Here is a 19,716-nt window from a genome sequence, read left to right as displayed (position 1 = left end):
GTCAATTTCCAGAATGCGAAGCAACATATATAGGTCAAACTGGCCGAAACTAACATAAGATATAAAGAACACAAAAATACATCTCATGAAGCTTCGCATTCAGCTTTTAGTGAACATATTTTTAACAGTCAACATTGTTTCACTAACATTAATTCCGATATGGAAGTTCTACACACCAACAGAAAAGGCAAATTATTAAATATATTGGAATCAATAGAAATTTATAAAGATAAGCTTATTAACCTTCATAATTTGAACGACAAAGCTATTTATGATAATAATATCCTTTTGACCTCTACATCACTTCCGGTTCGAACAAAAAGAGATCAACGTAGTATTGGTTACGTATTCTTTGTCTTGCTCTTTAGCATAGTCAGTCCTCTTTAAGATACGACACGCGGTAGAACATCTACACCATAGGTGAGTTCAGCATCTAAATTGTAGTAGTTTCCATTCTTCTAAAGTATTTCTGATTGTACTTATAGTATAAGAACATAAGTTCTATTTTTGAAACTTTTTTAAAATTCTTAACATCAGTTTTTGCCTTCATTGATGGTCAATCTTTAATTCCAAATATTTTGGAATGAATAACATTCACATCTTATCATTGACATTCTATAATAATATGACATTTTAACATTATTCTTGGGTCACCATTAGTATTACTTAAGATTTATATATTGTATCATCAGAATTGTATTATATATATTTCTTCTATAAGATATCATTTAACAATATTTAATAACTATTCTTAAGTTTATTTTTGTATTAAGTTTATAATGAAATTTCAATTCAATACATTAGATCATTTTACTTTTTAACGATATTGTCTCAGACTTGGTATTTTATAAATTTTATAATTTTGTAGCATATTCAAGATCTTTATACAATCCATTCTCTTGTTGCAGTCGTGGTACAATCACTGAAGATGGGGGAGCATAGCCCCCGAAACATGTATGGTTTCTGACCAGTTTTATTATTTTATTTATTTTATCAATAAATAGTGTTTAGACAACTGTGATAATTATCTCCATTATTTTTAATCTTCACTTATGAACACTGTTGTATTTTGACCTTTTAAGTATTTAATAAAGAAGATAAACTTGCGAATTCAAAATGAGGCAATAGAGCAAGTGAACCGCTTCAAATACTTGGAGTGTACTATAAGTAGTAAATGAGAAATCAAAAGGAGAATAGCAATGACAAAAGAAGCTTTTAACAGAAAAAGGAGTATTTTCTGGGGATCTCTGGAGAAAGACCGAAGAAAGAGACTAGTGAAGTGCTCTGTATGGAGTGTAGCATTGTATGGACATTACGACGAAGTGGAGAGAAGCGACTACAAGCATATGAAATGTGGATATGGAGAAGGATGGAGCGTGTGAAATGGACAGACAGAATAAGAAAAGAAGCTGTGCTGGAAAGAGTGGGTGGAGAAAGAATGATGCTGAAACTGATCAGGAAGAGGAGAAGGAATCGGCTGGGTCACTGGCTGAGAAGAAACTGCGTACTGAAGGATGCACTGGAAGGAATAGTGAACGGAGAAGAGTTCGGAGCAGAAGAAGATATCAGATGATAGACGACATTAAGATACAGTATATGGATCATATGCGGAGACTAAGAGGAAGGCAGAAAATAGGAAACTGGAGAATGCTGGGTCTGCAGTGAAAAACCTGTCCCTGGGCAGAACACTATGAATGAATGAATGAATTACTCAATGTCTTTAACTCTACTCGGAACATAGGTATGAAATCTTAACACTATATTTATCGTTGCCGGAGTCTACTTCTTCTTTTTATCTTCATCAGCTAATTCTTATTCTTCATAATCTTCATCATAAACCTTCAATGATTAGCTCGTTCTGTCGTCATTTCTCGTATTTTCAAGCAACACTAGACATTCATAAGTAGCGCTAATGTGGTTAGCATGACACAAGGGTACTGGAAAGGCAACGTAGGACAAGACACTCAGTGCCGTTAAGAGGAAGATAAAGCTCCACTTCGTGCAGCTCAGATTACGTGTTCTAATCCTGTCCAAGGCCCTAACCCTACTATATTACCATATTTCTACTTTATTCAACTATGTAACCTGGTGTTCTTGTGTCATGCTGACCACAGTTGCGCTACGTATGAATTTTCCGTTAATCATGTTAAAGAGAGTGGCTCTCCAGAACGTGTAGAACTGGTCCTCTATGTGACTACCATGCTAACGGCTATAAGTTACACAATAACAGGTCTGGACAGGAAGCCTGAGAGTTTTATGTGCTATCATCATTATTATTACGAAATCTGACTTACTTCGGTTTAAGATGAATGCGGTAGGTAACTTCAATTCAATGCCAGAGTTACTAGACAAGGGATGGTGAGAGGTGCCTGATGAACTGATATCTAGAGCGGCTTCACTTCATGGAGGACTTTCACATAATACCCTGCTCCAAAATCAAGTGCTTGACACATGTGTAGCTTTTGCTGAGTATACAGTATGTTAATGTGCCGGTTGGCCAGGCTACATACTTTAGAGAATGCAACAAACTGTAACAGGCATTGTTACCCTCTACACTTCTTCAGGTCCCCATCATCCTCCAGTTTCGATAAAACTAAAAATATGATGATAGTGTCCATTCCAAAAACAGAAGAACTCCCCAGAACATAACCAGCCAAGAACTAAAGTAGGCTAAGGCCAGTAGGCCTTCTCTTCCGCCCAGCCAGACTAAGTATATATCAGCCAGAATCCCAGAAGTGAATGGACAGAGTATTCCATAATAATTCACAACGATCTGCGAATTGGATCCATTGTTGACAATTTTACTTGAATTATTACTACTTTGTCGCGCGCAATTCACTCTCGGGCGATTACGTGCATTGCTATAGAAGGCGAGGTCTTTGAAAACCAGATTTACTACAAATTTTTCTGGTGAGTAGTAACGTCAATGTACTTTAATACATTTATAATACATCCAGTATAATTTTCCTGCACATTTAAATGCTTAAATCTTCAGAAATTCTACGTTCATGTTCAACTTTCAGGTGGTTGTAATTTAGTCATTTTTTTTAAATTATGACATACGCTTATATGAACGTTTTTCATCACAATTTTATCAGAAATTAATACTTCGAAAAACGTATTATTTGCCTTTCTTGTGTTAAAATTTATATTATCTTGTTAACATGTTCCAGCTTGCTATTGGCCATCTTCAGAACTGGTTGTTGCTGGTCTTAGCGCCTTTTGTTTTGTTTCCTGTGGGGGTGTGTTTGTGTAGTGTAATGTGGAGTCAAAGAGTGTGTGTGTTCTGAAATTGAGTTGTGTATTGAGAATTTTCATTTGGATGTGTTTTTGTGTGTCTGTATATTTCGTATTGTTCTAGTGTGTTTAGTTTCTTTCTGGCTTTTTGGTTGGATGTGTAGAATTTCAACAACCAGCTCTGAAGATCGCCAATAGCAGGCTGAATCATGTTAATAAGGTAATATAAAATTTAACACAAAAAGGCAAATAATACGTTTTCCGAAGTGATATAGTGTTAAACGTTGTGCAATCAAGGCGTATTAAGGAATTAATACCTAGAGTATTGCACGATCATTACTTCTCATAGCTACTATAATCTTGTTTCCAGTCTTGTTACTCCTCCTATTACTGTTATACTAAATATACTTCTATTCCTATTGCTACTGAAACTACTATTACTAATAAGTTATACTTCTATATTCATTCTATTCACATTACGTCTATCTGGAGTAGGCTACTAGACTTGTTAATTCGAGGATTCTCCGAGTACATCATATCGCTGTGATTATGATCATGGACAGGTGCTTGTATTGCTGGACATAATTTCTGTGCTCCTATGTTGACATGACATTGGCAAACAACAAGGTCTCTACGAGGTCGACAACTCTTCGTGTGTACAGCTGAGGCTTAGGAGAACAGGACAGTCCAGTTTGAAACGATCAGATCCCAGAATGACATCATGTCTTACGAATTCCAACATAAGCAGTAACACGTTTGGTATATGAGACTTTGTACGAATATGGCAGTAATTTTCTTCCCAACATACATTTTAGGATAAAAATATTTGTGCTTCAATCACGATAAATAATAGACTAGTTTCTTCTTTGCACATTCTTCCATTTTCACAAGTGTAAGGATTGAAATCGTTAGTCCATTTCATTCCGGTAACTACAAAGTTACAAATCAGAGTTGCAGGATTCTTGAAATCGTGACGAAGTCACAGCTTTAAGGAACATTTCTCCAGTTTAGAAGTAGAGTACTAATTCCCCTCTCTGCCGAGAATCGAACCTACATTGGTTTGACTGCTAAATTCCACATTATATGCGCTAAAATAAATGAAGGCATAAAGACGAAAGTATACGTTAAGTATGACATAAAAAGCCATCGTCATCCAAACAAAGGTTTTTGACCACAAGCTTAAGTGAACACTCCACTAAAAATGACAACTTTTTTCCTAATAATTTTTTATCAACCGAATTTTGAGAGCCACTCTTGTAAATTCTTTAAGACTGTACATTTGGATAAATAATTAAACTGTAAAGAATCAAGTTCCTAAGTCGTAGGATTTGTAACAATTTTTGTGGTAAGTGTAAGAATGATGTAATTTTTAGTTAAAAATTGCAAAACAATATCTTTACAAAGCAATTAACAACACATTTTTAGCTTCAGAACACTAGCCAATTAAAGAAATGACACTTCTGAATAGTTCATTCTCTATTTGTAATATTTTTTTGCCTTCAAAACTAAAGAAAAAATGTATTTTACTAACAACTTCAAATTAGTGTAACTCTGAAAATATTGAGATTAGGACAAATGTTTATATGAAATTTTTTCTCTGAATGTCTTCGGATATAAGCTCCGTAAGGGTCGGTTATTTTTTTTTTTTTTACAGTATGCATGCTCCATTACTGTGGAGTAATACTACATGCATTGGTTGACCTTAATCTATGTTCATATAATTGCTTTATATTGTTCTAAGAGTTACTTTATAGGCAATATAGATGCATGAATTTTGTACTTTTCTTTCATTGTAATTTGTCAAATTGTATATTGTTAGTAAATTTTATCAAGTTCTTATAGTATTTGTGCACTAGTTTGTCTTTATTCACTGGCCAGTTTTCAGACTTCAGAACTGCCGCTTTCAGAACGTCTCTTTCTCTCTCAAGTAATTTACAATTGTATAACAAATGATCTATCGTTTGTTCGTCATTGTTGCATGGACATAATGGGCTATCTATAATTTTATATTTATGTAGATAAGATTTTATATTTCCGTGTCCTGTTATTATAGTTGTGAAATCCTCGTGAATCCCTGTATACATATATATATATATATATATATATATATATATATATATATATATATATACAGTATATTGTATATTCTGTGTATATTTTTTTCTGTTCTGTATAAAATTTGCAAATTCAAATATGAATATTATTGTCAAACAACAACAATAATAATAATAATAATAATAATAATAATAATAATAATAATAATAATAATAATAATAATAATAATAACAACGCCGAAATAATATACGAGTAATTGGTTGGAATTTAAAAGTTATAGCAGAACCGGAGCTTTCTCAGAACAAGAACTCTCACTTTCAGTAGAAATGAGGTTTGACCAATGTTTAGAAGAACATGAACTGTCTTTTAGAAAAAAATCTGCTCCTATTAACATAATTTCACCTTCTCACACATAGCTGATACTACTTTTGTTAATAATGCAACGAAATTTGACATTCTTTCTTCTATTCTTATTAATGTTTCCGAGCGAAAAGAGAACGTAAATCAAATAGAAATAGGCAAACTATGATTACAGACTAACAGACCGAATCGTGGTAGAATACCGTTGCGTTGTATACACGCTGAAATTCCTTACGCGTTAAATACTCTGATGTTGCCAAGAATAAAACAACAGACATGTAACAGGAGGGACTTAAAAAACTGAGTAATAGGTTGAGAAATCCAACACATTAATGTGTTACTCTTGATGTTTTACGTTTTGAGAGTCTAGTGATGCGTGACGCCAAACAGAGTAGAATTCTTGCAGTTACGGGATCACCTATCCACTTAGTTACATGACCTACTCTGACGTTGCTGACAAGAAGAGAGATTTGCGATAAACAGCATCACAGTGCTATGGCCTATTGGTGCTAACTCCATCAGTCAGAATAAGGCGAATAAATGAATAGTTAATTTATGTGTGAATTTAGGTCTATGCATGGTCTTTCAGTTTCATTAGCGCCGTATTGAAGTAATTACACTTTTGGGAGACAGTTTAGACTTTATTAAGCAGCTTACATCACTTCAAGCATTTCTTTCTATCCCTCGTCATAGAACGTCTTTATACTCATCCTCCTATACTGTAGAAATACCTCGCCTATGGAATTCGTTACCTAATGACGTCAGGGACTGCCGGACTTCATTACAATTCAAAATTAAATTGGAAAATTTTGTATTATTTAATGCTTTTTAGGTATTGCTAGAAGGGTGATTTGTGTTTTCTTTTACTCTAGATTAAAATTGCAAGTTTCTTGTTTATGTTTGTTAATTAGTTACGATACAATTAATTACGATACTTGATCACTCATTTAAAGTTTGTGTGACTGCAACCTGTATATATTTTTGTGTGGCTTTATTTGTTTGTAGTGTGATTTTGTTTCTTTTTATTTCTATTATTGTATTTGTATTTCTGGTGGTTGGAAGAGAAGGCCTGATGGCCTTAACTACACCAAAATAAATAAATAAATAAATAAATAAATAAATAAATAAATAAATAAATAAAACAAATAATAAATACTTCAAGGTTCGGAAGAGACTGTCCCGTTTGCCATTTGAGGCTCTCGAGGTGATTTCTTGTGATTTGTATTTCTTCGTCTTCTTCTTTTTTTCCTTCTTCAGGTGTTACAACACTAGACTCTCCCTAGCAGATATAGGGAGTTCGTACCGAAAATGTTAAGTTGTGTGAGTTTAGACTAAATATCCACCAAATGAACAGTAGTATAGCGGCTCTCAACGTCAACAAACCAACAAAACAAACTTACATGTACAGTCGGGTGATAACCAAACTTGTCTTTGTGCCTTAGAATAAGAAAAAGATAATAATAGCCTATTGTATAAAAAATACATTTGGCAATTAGAATCTTCCCAATTTTTAATATCAAATAATTTACTCATACTTATAATAATAAGAAACAAAATACAGAATTATATGTATCTAGCCTTTTTTTATTTTAGTTGGTTATTTAACGACGCTGTATCAACTACTAGGTTATTTAGCGTCGATGAGATTGGTGATAGCGAGATGATATTTGGCGAGATGAGGCCGAGGATTCGCCATAGATTACCTTGCATTCACATTACGGTTGAGGAAAACCTCGGAAAAAACCCAACCAGGTAATCAGCCCAAGTAGGGATCGAACCCGCGCCCAAATGCAACTTCAGACCGGCAGGCAAGCGCCTTAACCGACTGAGCCACCCCGGTGGCTTCTAGCCTTGTTACAATTAATAATAATGTATATTATCAGTTTATCAAAGGAGGTACTCTTCTATGTTCAGAAAAACTTGTAGGATAAAGATTGGTAATACTGTGATACGAGTAATATTGTGATAGTTCTTTTTGAGAATTTATTACAAGATCAGTTTTTTGCGTCAACGTATTAAGGGAATGTTCGTGGACAATTTGCTGCACAAAACCGGTCCTTCTCCGCTCAGTAAAATTGTAATAGATTCTCAAAAAGAACTATCACAATATTACTCGTATCATAGTATTACCAACCTTTATCCTATCCTGAAAATATTCATTCTATGTCAAAAGACGTAACTGGAGATAATATGAAATATGATACAGTATTCCTTATTGTATCACCAAGTGAACAGCAGCTGCTTTGTGAATCTTACAGTGAATTTCGTATATTTCACATTATACTAAACCCATAATTCATTTCAAAAGCACACTTCACACTAATTTGGCCACAAAAAAATGGGACAATGTGTCCACGTTTAATTTGTTTTTGTGACTAAATAATGGAAGCAAGACAGGCCTATGCGAAGTTGGCACTTCGAGAACCAGATAATAATACAATAGCGTTAAATAGAGAAGGAGAATCTATGAACTACTTGCAAAGATGGAGAAAGCATTGCAAGGTGCTATACACCGTTATGTATACTGTTATTGTAAATAATCTAAGCCGAACTGGATCGATATTGTTGTTTGTGTTCTTGTGTGTGCATGAAGATGGCGGACAATAGCTTTCTTGCAAGTATACCATTTAAGTGGTTATTATTTATGCATACAACCTCCGGCAGTTAGAGGTGAGACGAATGGGAAAATGGACTGTAAGGATGGTTTTTAACCACAGAGATATATCTGAGATTGCTCTGGCAGATTCGTAACGGTCATAGGATATAATAGACTATTCTCTAATATCAGTGGGACGCCAGTTATACGAGCCTTCAACTGGCACCATGACCGTCTATCGCATGATAAAATCTCGCCGCAAGACGTCCTACCTGCACCGGAAATTCTCTCAGTTGCCAACGAGTAACGTCCACAGAGCGTTCCGGTTTGGAAGAACGTTATCTTTTTCTTACAGATTTAATTCATAGGCCACGAAACAAAAAGAGTAGTGAATTTAGGATGATATCTATTTTAAGTTAGGAGAAGTACTAATTTGACTTCTTACGTTTACTAAGCAAGAAGTATGAACCCTATTTTTGTACTTTAAGTAGTGTTAATTTAAGATAATATAATTATTTCTTTATTACCAGTATTCGGTGTATACCCAATAAGTCTGACTCGATGTCTAATTTTTAAGTTAGCGGCATAGGGAAAGGTTTCTGCATCCCCGGGCCATATAAAATAAGATTAAGTTACCAACATATCTCCATTCCAAAACAATTGCAGATCTTATCTGATAGTATTGTTTCTACAGAGAGATTTTGTGAAATAGTGAATTACAAAATTATGTAAAAATATGGATATGTCATACATAAAGTTAATGACTAGTTATATTTAGGGCACCTTATCTTCCAGGTTCTGGAAATTCTTATTATTACTACAGAGTTTGTTATTATGTCGGGTGTTGTAACGATGTCCTATTGTATTTGTTTTCCTTTATAACAATGGGAGACATGGCGAAATACAATAATATGTCTTCCAGGGTTATGAAGGAAAACATGCTCAGATAAATTACCTTTCATAGACAGTCTTCATATGAAACAACGAATCAAAGTCACGATAGGAGAAGAAAGTGAAATATGGAAAGGAGTACGTCAATGATGCCCTTTATCACCTACCCTGTTCAACATCTACTTGGAAGATTTAGTAAAGAACTGTTCTGAGAACATGGGAGGAGTGATAGTAGGAGGAAGAAGAATAAAGTGTATAAGATTTGCTGATGACATGGCGTTCTTTATTTTTTTTATTTTATTGGGTTATTTTACGACGTTGTATCAACATCTCAGATTATTTAGCGTCTGAATGAAATGAAGGTGATAATGCCGGTGAAATGAGTCCGGGGTCCAGCACCGAAAGTTACCCAGCATTTGCTCGTATTGGGTTGAGGGAAAACCCCAGAGAAAACCTCAACCAGGTAACTTGCCCCGACCGGGATTCGAACCCGGACCACCTGGTTTTGCGACTAGACGCGCTGTCAGTTACTCCACAGTGTGGACATATGGTGTTGTTAGCAGAAGACGAGATGATACTAAGGTATATGCTACTGGAGCTAAATGACAGCTGTGAGTAGTAAGAAATGGAGATAAATGCCAACAAGACGAAGACCACGGTCATAGGAAGAAAAATAAAGAAGGTAAACTTGCGAATTCTAAATGAGGCAGTAGAGCAAGTGGACAGCTTCAAATACTTGGGATGTACTATAAGCAGTAACATGACTTGCTGTCAAGAAGTCAAATGAAGAATAGCAATGCCAAAGGAAGTTTTTAAAAGAAAAAGGAGCATCTTCGGCGGACCTCTGCAGAAATAACTAAGGAAGAGATTAGTGAAGTGCTTTGTGTGGAGTGTAGCATTGTATGAGGCAGAAACATGGACATTACGACGAAGTGAAGAAAAGCGACAAAAAGCACTTGAAATGTGGTTATGAAGAAGGATGGAGCGTGTAAAGTGGACAGACAGAATAAGAAACGAAGCTGTGTTGGAAAGAGTGGATGAAGAAGGAATGATGCCGAAACTGATCAGAAAGAGGAAAAGGAATTGGCAGGGTAACTGGTTGAGAAGAAACTGCCTTCTAAAGGATGCACTGGAAGGATTGTGAGAAGAGTTCGGGGCAGAAGACGATATCAGATGATAGACGACATTAAGATATATGGATCATATGAGGAGACAAAGAGGAAGGCAGAAACTTTGAAGGACTGGAGAATGTTGGTTTGGAGTGAAAGACCTGCCCTTGGGCAGAACATATGAATGAATAAGTAGACAGTCTTAGCATAATAACATCGGCACTCTCATTATGTCACCGATTTATACCTTATTCCGCTAATTCATCTTATTAGCTTGTTTTATATGCTATCTCTGAAGAAATATCTTTGTTATAAACATTATTAATTTATTTAAAACTTAATAACAGCACACTCAGTACATATGAAAAAGAAAAGAATATGATAAAAGTACAGGGTATGGTTTACACTTCCCTTTGAATTTCTTTTTACTGAGTCCGTACTAAAAATATTTTACCTTTTAAAAATTATGTCTGTCCTAAGAATATGACAGGAACTTATAGTTCATTATTTTTATGAAAAATTATAAAATAAACCTTGAATTGGCACTCAATGTAAATAAAATAAGAAAAGCGCAGTGCATGACTCTAAAAACACTTCACTGCAAACAGTGTGTTTACTGTACTAAAGGAGACTGGAATGTAACTTGCACTATGTTGCAATAATTGTGGTGTGGTAAAGTTGTAACGCGTTTTTCTAAAGTAAACGAAATACGACGTAATTGTTCCAATCCTGCTACTGCACGACTTGTAAGCAACGTAAATAATAAACTCACAGTACGGCACTAACAATTGCAACTATTTCTGAGATTGTCTTACAGTCGCATTTTGAAGGTCTGATGTTCCGTTACACACCAATTATCATCTCACTAGATCTCGCCAAAAAAATTGTAAAAAATTGAAATTGGAATTGTAAAAAGAATTGTAAAAATTGTAATTGTAATCTTGTAAAATTTTTACTTGCTTCACAATTTAAAGCTTCATTGCTAATGTAAGATCTATGGAATACAATAAATGAAATACATGAAATGAAATGAAATGAAAAATGAAATAGGTAATAATAATCATATCAGGTATTCATTTTGTCATGAGCGCTTCCTTAATTTATTCGAAGGAAATGAAAAATTCTTATGATATTTAGGAAGACTATTTGGCATACAGAATAATAATTAAATAATACATAATATAAAGGTAATAACGTATATTATTATTCGTCAATGTATCCTATTTACTTATATAATATCATATAAAAGTACTTATTTACAAATATCAACAGATCCACTTAGTGTTAACTACTATAGCCTAACTATACATGAATGACAGAAACAACGGAATAATGGAAATTTTTATTATAAACAAAATAAAACTTAAAACTATGAAAATGTAAATAAATATACAATTATAGGAGTGGAATTTCGTAAAATTAAGTTTACTGAATGTATAATATTCAGACTATTGCTGAGTAAAGTGATACTGATTGATTATTACTGAGTTAATTGTTAATTAGTAGGGGACGATTTTAGCATATCTGCAAGCTTCATTCTTTAGTTGAAAATTATATGCTACCATTATATAAATGTGTTTCAAGTTATTTGCATCCAAAGGTCTAGATTATATAGTGTATATATGCATATTTCAGTTTTTAGGTCATATAACAAATTTAAATCAAACGTTGTATGTGTAGTGTACCTTTTATGTGTTGGAAATTTAAATTTACGTAGTTTTATCAAGGCGAATTATATTAGATAAAATCTGCAGTGCTTGGGAAAAGTGGCATAAGTCAGTTTCCACAAACTTTTTTTATTAATTTATTGACAACTAATGGAAAATCTGCTCGCTTGGGAGAAGAGACATACGTATTTCTCCCATTAGAATAATTTATACAGAAGAAAATCAAATCAACATAAACCACAGTGAAGACAGTTTTTTTTCCTTCTCCTGTAAAATTAACAATTTTGGCTTGTGCCACTTTTCCCGAGCACTACAGAAATTTTAATTGTCACAATAATTTATTCAAACTACAAATAATGTTAAAGGGGAAAGAACAAAATTTCGAATCTTATAAATTTTGATAAATAGTTTGGTTCTTGAAAAAGTCAGTTTCGTGGCCCACGTTGCCTTAATAAATACCATCATTTCCCATAACTACGGTCCTGGAACACAACTATGGTCCACAATACAACCATTAAAAGAACATTATATAAGTAACATAGACCGTTCGTAGATAGCTGCTGCTGTGACTTGACTTCCAACTACAGTACAGCAAAAATATAGATAAAAGAGGTAAGGTAAAGTTGCCTAATTCCGTGATACGTTTTTTCATTGAATGTCACGGGGTTGGGTATCTTGCTAGGAAGTTTATCGATGTCTCAAAAGTAGGCGAAATATGCAATCTTTCTGGCGCTATGGTCGAACGGCAAAGCTTTGACTGACATTCAATTTTAAAAAAGTATCACGGGATTAAGGCTATCACGGAAATAGGCAACTTTACCCTACTACGTTATGGAGTACAAAATTTGAATGGTTGTATCGTGGACCAAAGTTGTGTTCCAGGACCATAGTTATGGGAAATGGCGGTATATATTTATTTTTATGTTCGACCATGCCGAAATGTAGTAATTATACACCTGGTAGCAGTCCTTTAATGCATGTCATTAAAGTACACCTATTCATTAAAGTTCAGGTTTTCGATTATTCTCGGATATGCAATCGAAAGACGAGGGAAACGTCACGGAGGCTGGAAATCCAATACTGTCGCAGAAGGTTATGTTCTGTTACTATAATAATTAGCGTTAATTGTAAATAATATTCAAATAAATTCAATTTGTCATCTCGTTTTTCAATTCTAAATCAATTTCCAGGTTATATCAAAATTAGTTCATGTTATTCTTTACATTACATCAAGGTCAATGACATTATTGTTCCTCGGAAAAAATCAATACTTTCGCGTCTGCGCACATCTCACAATATACAAGCTATGCACAAGGTCACTTCCGATCTTCAGTCAGATACAAATAAAATGAATACTTCTGAATAATTTCAAGTTAGAAATATGGTCGAGCATTAAAAGTCGTATGAAACTTGCCTATAATGGTAATTAAGATGCTCTTATGAAAATTATGAAACTCGCTTGCGCTCGTTTCATAAACAAACGTACTCGCATCTTAATTACTATCATTATAGGCTCGTTGCATAATGTACTATTTAAAAATAACTGTAAGGGTACATTCTCAACAATCTGGTAGTTTTTGCAACCCCTTTCACAGGTTAGACATAAAACCTAAAAAAATCTATTTCACCTATTCCAAAAACCTAAAATGGTCTTTCTAAAAACTTAAAAATCCGCTCCCTAGTGATAACCACTCCAGCGTCGAAAACAGCCTTTGAGTATAACAAGGATACGTAGGAATTGTTTAAGACGTTGGAGCTCGTTTGTGAGAAGATCGTTTGTTCGCGTTCCTAGTGAATACTTCAGTTAACAAGCGACCCATTTCATACTTTGTAAAACGTGCACTTCAAACCTTATATCGTCCATCACGCGTCTGGTAAACAAGAAACACAGCCGGCATTCGATATTAGGAGAAAATGACATGACCGCAGAAATTTTAATTTCTCTTACTGGAACACATAATACGGTATATTGATTCATACGCTGCACACCAGAGCTGACAAGTGATAATATTAAGTAGTTTCAATAATTATATATCGTAATACCATAATTCAGTTAGGCGAGAGCCTTCCGGGTAAGGCTAAAGAAACCTTTCGATTGTTCCAGTTGGTGCAACGATCAAATTAGTTCAATTCCAGGAAATGCACCGCGGGTTAGTCAGATACAGCATCCATTCAGTCTTAAAAGTGTTCTGGTTATTGAATTTATAAATCAGAATTTCTCAATCAAGTCAGATAAACTTATACAGGTTGTTTTAGAAATATTTTGACAAACCTTGAGGGCATGTTCCTCACAACAAAACAAGAAAAAAGTATATATAAACATGTCCGAAAATCCTTAGTTTTTTTAGGAATTACTACTAAGATTTAAAATCATCCGTCCTCAAGTGAGGTTGACCACTGGGATCCGGAATTAACAAACATAAAAGATAAAGGGAAATGAAACGGGCAAAATATGGATTAGATTTGTACATTGAAACAAAAATTTACGTGTTAATATATAGATGGTAGTGTAAAATTTGAAGAGAGGCCTTCAGAATTTCCATTACAATCTTCTGAACCTCTTAAAAGGGAATTTTAAAGGATTTAAGAATATCACATGTAAATTTTGGTAAACAACCCCTCGCTCCAAATAGTAAGCCTGCAACATCCCAGTTGTAAAGCGAAATGCCATATTTTTCACTGAGGTATGGAAGGCAAGGTACATATTTAGCTCGCTTGTCATCATTAATCTGCAGTGCTTGATTTGTGTCTCGTTCAAAGCAAATCGTAGGGTTTAAGACCATCGCTTTCTGGGTTCTTCTATTGATGGCAATTATATCGACTCTTCTATGAGAATCATCTTCAGACACACAATGAATCTCCTCATGTACTTCCCAGCCTCTGTTTCTTAGCAGGTTGGCAATTGCTGTACGGACACGATGGTGTCTGTTGTTACGCAGAACCCCAGTACGTGGCCAAGTGTTTCAGTCTCGCTGCAGCCGGGATGGCGATAACGGGTAGTACTGAAGGTTCTGCCAGGGACAGATCTCACTGCGGTGACGTTGCAAGACATCTTGATGGCATTGATGTATTCCGAGGACGAAAGACACTTTTTAGAGGAGATCCAGGAGTTGGCTTTGGGGAATTCTTCAAATGTACAAGAACATAACGAAACATCTGTTAGATATTGTCAGCTTGGTAGCAAATGTTGCAACTTTAATCAATTCGGAAACTCATAACAATGAAAGCTTACGTTCACCGCGTTTCGAGGTAAAATCCAACATCTTAACTTAAGTTTGCAACCGATAATAATATTCATTTTGTTATATAATAGAATGATGTTATCGATACAAGTCTGCTAATGCATCTATTGTATCCTAGATAGTTATGTGTTGCCAAGAAGACTTGTTTACTACAGTCATTTGTCATTTGAAATTTAATCAGAATAAATCAATAATAATAAAAAAATTCAGTAATAATATTAATTTGCTGTAAGAATAGCAAAATGTTCCTGAAAACCATTTTTATACAAAAATAGTCAATTAGATATTCAATAAATTGGAGATAATATCGTCGAGCAAGACGTAATTTATAATATTTAATAATATAACTTTTATAGTGATTCAGAATATTACAGCCCTATACAAAATGCTCTTATTACTACTAATAAAATCCCACCATGATTTCCAGTGACGCTAAGACGAAACCATAAGAACTTGTGATCATGACTCGAATCCTCAATGATGTGTGACTTTTATATGATCTGTATTGAATCAGGTGACTGACCGAAGTCGTACAAACTTCATGGTACAAAAGTTCTAGCGTGAGGATGTCTCAGGTTAGTTTCAACATCTCCGAAAAGAACAATGTTTGAAATAACTACTAAAAAGTTATATTAATTAAGAACAGGGCACTACAAAACATCGATGAACAAGCAACGTACTCTCGCTCGAATTTTCTCAATTTGATATTATTGATAACGCTATATGACACAGCTGTTGCTGATAATGATGAATTGGAAGCTGAAGAGTAGAATGCTTACATATGACCAAATTGAAGTGCAACTGAACAAAGTGTACAAAAATAGTTGTTTTTATGAAATTACTGTATTCACTGTATAAAATACGTATCAAGAAAACTAAAATCTTCTTAAGGAAAGAAGATAAAGTTATTGAACAGCTTTAGCAAGAAGAAGAAAAAATTAAATAGTTATTTTTAATAAATTACTGTATCCATTGTATAAAATACGTATAAAAAAACTTAAATCTTCTTAAAGAAAGAAGATGAAGTTATTAAACACGTTTAGCAAAAAGAAGAAAAAATTAAATAGTTATTTTTATTAAATTACTATATCCAATGTATAAAATATGTATCAAAAATCTTTAATCTTCTTAAAGAAATAAGGTAAAGTTTTTAAACACGTTTAGCAAAAAAAAGAAAAAAATTAAATAGTTATTTTTATTAAATTACTGTAGCCAATGTATAAAATATGTATCAAAAAACTTGAATCTTCTTAAAGAAATAAGGTAAAGTTTTTAAACACGTTCAGCAAAAAGAAGAAAAAATTGAATAGTTATTTTTATTAAATTACTATAGCCAATGTATAAAATACGTATCAAAAAACTTGAATCTTCTTAAAGAAATAAGGTAAAGTTTTTAAACACGTTCAGCAAAAAGAAGAAAAAATTAAATAGTTATTTTTATTAAATTACTATAGCCAATGTATAAAATACGTATCAAAAAACTTGAATCTTCTTAAAGAAATAAGGTAAAGTTTTAAACACGTTTAGCAAAAAGAAGAAAAAATTAAATAGTTATTTTTATTAAATTACTATATCCAATGTATAAAATATGTATCAAAAAACTTGAATCTTCTTAAAGAAATAAGGTAAAGTTTTTAAACACGTTCAGCAAAAAGAAGAAAAAATTAAATAGTTATTTTTATTAAATTACTATAGCCAATGTATAAAATACGTATCAAAAAACTTGAATCTTCTTAAAGAAATAAGGTAAAGTTTTAAACACGTTTAGCAAAAAGAAGAAAAAATTAAATAGTTATTTTTATTAAATTACTATATCCAATGTATAAAATATGTATCAAAAAACTTGAATCTTCTTAAAGAAATAAGGTAAAGCTTTTAAACACGTTCAGCAAAAAGAAGAAAAAATTAAATAGTTATTTTTATTAAATTACTATAGCCAATGTATAAAATACGTATCAAAAAACTTGAATCTTCTTAAAGAAATATGGTAAAGTTTTTAAACACGTTCAGCAAAAAGAAGAAAAAATTAAATAGTTATTTTTATTAAATTACTATAGCCAATGTATAAAATACGTATCAAAAAACTTGAATCTTCTTAAAGAAATAAGGTAAAGTTTTTAAACACGTTCAGCAAAAAGAAGAAAAAATTAAATAGTTATTTTTATTAAATTACTATAGTCAATGTATAAAATACGTATCAAAAAACTTGAATCTTCTTAAAGAAATAAGGTAAAGTTTTTAAACACGTTCAGCAAAAAGAAGAAAAAATTAAATAGTTATTTTTATTAAATTACTATAGCCAATGTATAAAATACGTATCAAAAAACTTGAATCTTCTTAAAGAAATAAGGTAAAGTTTTTTAACACGTTCAGCAAAAAGAAGAAAAAATTAAATAGTTATTTTTATTAAATTACTATATCCAATGTATAAAATACGTATCAAAAAACTTGAATCTTCTTAAAGAAATAAGGTAAAGTTTTAAACACGTTTAGCAAAAAGAAGAAAAAATTAAATAGTTATTTTTATTAAATTACTATATCCAATGCATAAAATATGTATCAAAAAACTTAACTCTTCTTAAAGAAATATGATAAAGTTATTAAACACGTTTAGCAAGAAGAAGAAAAAATTCAATAGTTATTTTTATTAAATTATTGTATCCATTATATAAAATACGTATCAAAAAAAACTTAAATCTTCTTAAAGAAAAAGATAAAATGTTTAAACATGTTTAGTAAGAAGAAGAAGAAGAGGAAGAAAATTCCTTAGGAAAATAAAAATAACGTCGGCGTAAAAAGTAAAAATGGAGATAGCCTATAATTAGCAACGAAAAGGATTATAAGAGAAGAACAGAAAATGTAAAAAATCATTTTTGAGCTTGTACATTTTGCGTAATATAATATGTAATAATACTTGTGCAGAAACTAAGTAGTAAGACATGTTAATGTAAAACTTACGAGTTTGTTTTTTCCCGCATTGGAATCCGGAGTTCTGACCTTTAAAACCGCCTTTGTCAAGGCCTGTGTTGCGCAATAAGGATTATTCGTTCCCAGTTCCTCACTTGCCCTGCGGTCACCGGCATTAATTCCACTTCCTGACCTTAAACACTTGATTCGATTAAATAAAGCAAGTCTTAAAAATAAGACAAACTTTCTTCTCAGTCTGTACACCCACAACCGAGAGAGTTTTCCGTAGTACCTCTCCCCTCCTGAGTGTTACCCCACCCGACCACAAAGCGGCCAGTGTGTCTATTTACCAGGGGCGCGAAACTCCAGCAGTTGGCTCGCGTTCACCGACACGGTGTCATCCGCTTCACGCACCGAGGGCTCTCCAGCAGACTTCACTCGCAGGTATGTCACTACTTCACTTAACACTTACTGGTAGGCACATTTGCACTATGCGACGACCTCAAGCCCAGAGCAGGCTGTCCGAGGGAAAAGTTGTCCTGGACTGACCGACATGCGCAGTCACCGCAGTCGCCAGTTCGAATCCTGGAACAGAAGGTGTACCTCGTCTAACCGCAACAGAGACACAATTGCCGAACAGCATCTCCAAAAGAAGCGGCAAGAAAACTGCGTTCCCTGCCCTCGGGTCTACGTCGCGGTTACATAGCCGGCACGCCGTTCCTTCCTCATACCGCTACATTTCGCCTTTCATTCAAATACGTCAGCCTTTCTCTGCGTGCTTAACCGGCCGGAATACACACACACACTCACTCATTGAGATACATTGGACTGACAGGTATTTTATAGAGACAGACTAGTGGGTTCACCAGGCAAAAGACTGAAGAAGAGGACAAAAAATGTCTGTCAGCTGGCGAGCTCTGAGACAGTCGCATAATTGACAGAGCATTTTGAGATGCACAGTACTTGGTTGCCGGTACCGTTAATTATATATATTGGAAGTTGGAGATTGGGTAATATAGGAGCTAAATCACAATTATTTTTTACTTAACTTAACGATGGCATAGATATATCCGACTTTGGAGTTAGATAATATAAGAGTTAAATTATACGTGCGTTTGATTGTATATAATAATAGCACAATATGGTATCTCGGAAGTTATGGACTTAATGATATACGAGCTAAATGACAGCTTTGTTTGGTTGACGGTATCTTGAATGATTGTACATGTGTATCGAAAGTTAGGGACTGAATGATATATGAGCTAAATCCCACGTGCGTTTGATTGTATTTAATAATAGCACAAGTACGGTATCTCGGAAGTTATGGACTGAATGACGTAAGAGCTAAATGACAGCTTCGTTTGACTGACGGTATCTTGAATGATTGTACAAGTATATCGGAAATTAGGGACTGAATGATATAAGAGCTAAATCACACGTGCGTTTAATTGTATTTAATAACAGCACAAGTACGGTATCTCGGGAGTTATGGACTGAATAATGTAAGAGCTAAATGATAGCTTTGTTTGACTGACGGTATCTCGAATGATTGTACAAGTGTATCGGAAATTAGGGACTGAATGATATAAGAGCTAAATCACACGTGCGTTTAATTGTATTTAATAATAGCACAAGTACGGTATCTCGGGGGT

At 33.7% G+C, this 19,716-nt stretch overlaps 1 protein-coding gene and 1 long non-coding RNA gene across 2 annotated transcripts in view; one reads left to right on the top strand and one right to left on the bottom strand.

Annotated features, from left to right (window-relative positions):
• Nucleotides 1-19,716, bottom strand: part of LOC138701865 (uncharacterized) — a 173,149-nt gene that overhangs the window by 52,341 nt on the left and 101,092 nt on the right. The window lies entirely within an intron of this gene.
• Nucleotides 18,362-19,716, top strand: part of LOC138701862 (protein yellow-like) — a 118,836-nt gene continuing 117,481 nt past the window's right edge. The window contains exon 1 of the mRNA XM_069829193.1: nucleotides 18,362-18,508. The gene's annotated coding sequence lies outside the window, so the exon portion shown is untranslated. The remainder of the gene's footprint in view (nucleotides 18,509-19,716) is intronic.

This window comes from Periplaneta americana, chromosome 6 (assembly GCF_040183065.1).
Source record: "Periplaneta americana isolate PAMFEO1 chromosome 6, P.americana_PAMFEO1_priV1, whole genome shotgun sequence".
NCBI classification, from domain to species: Eukaryota; Metazoa; Arthropoda; class Insecta; order Blattodea; family Blattidae; genus Periplaneta; species Periplaneta americana.
This window is presented reverse-complemented; position numbering and strand designations above follow the sequence as displayed.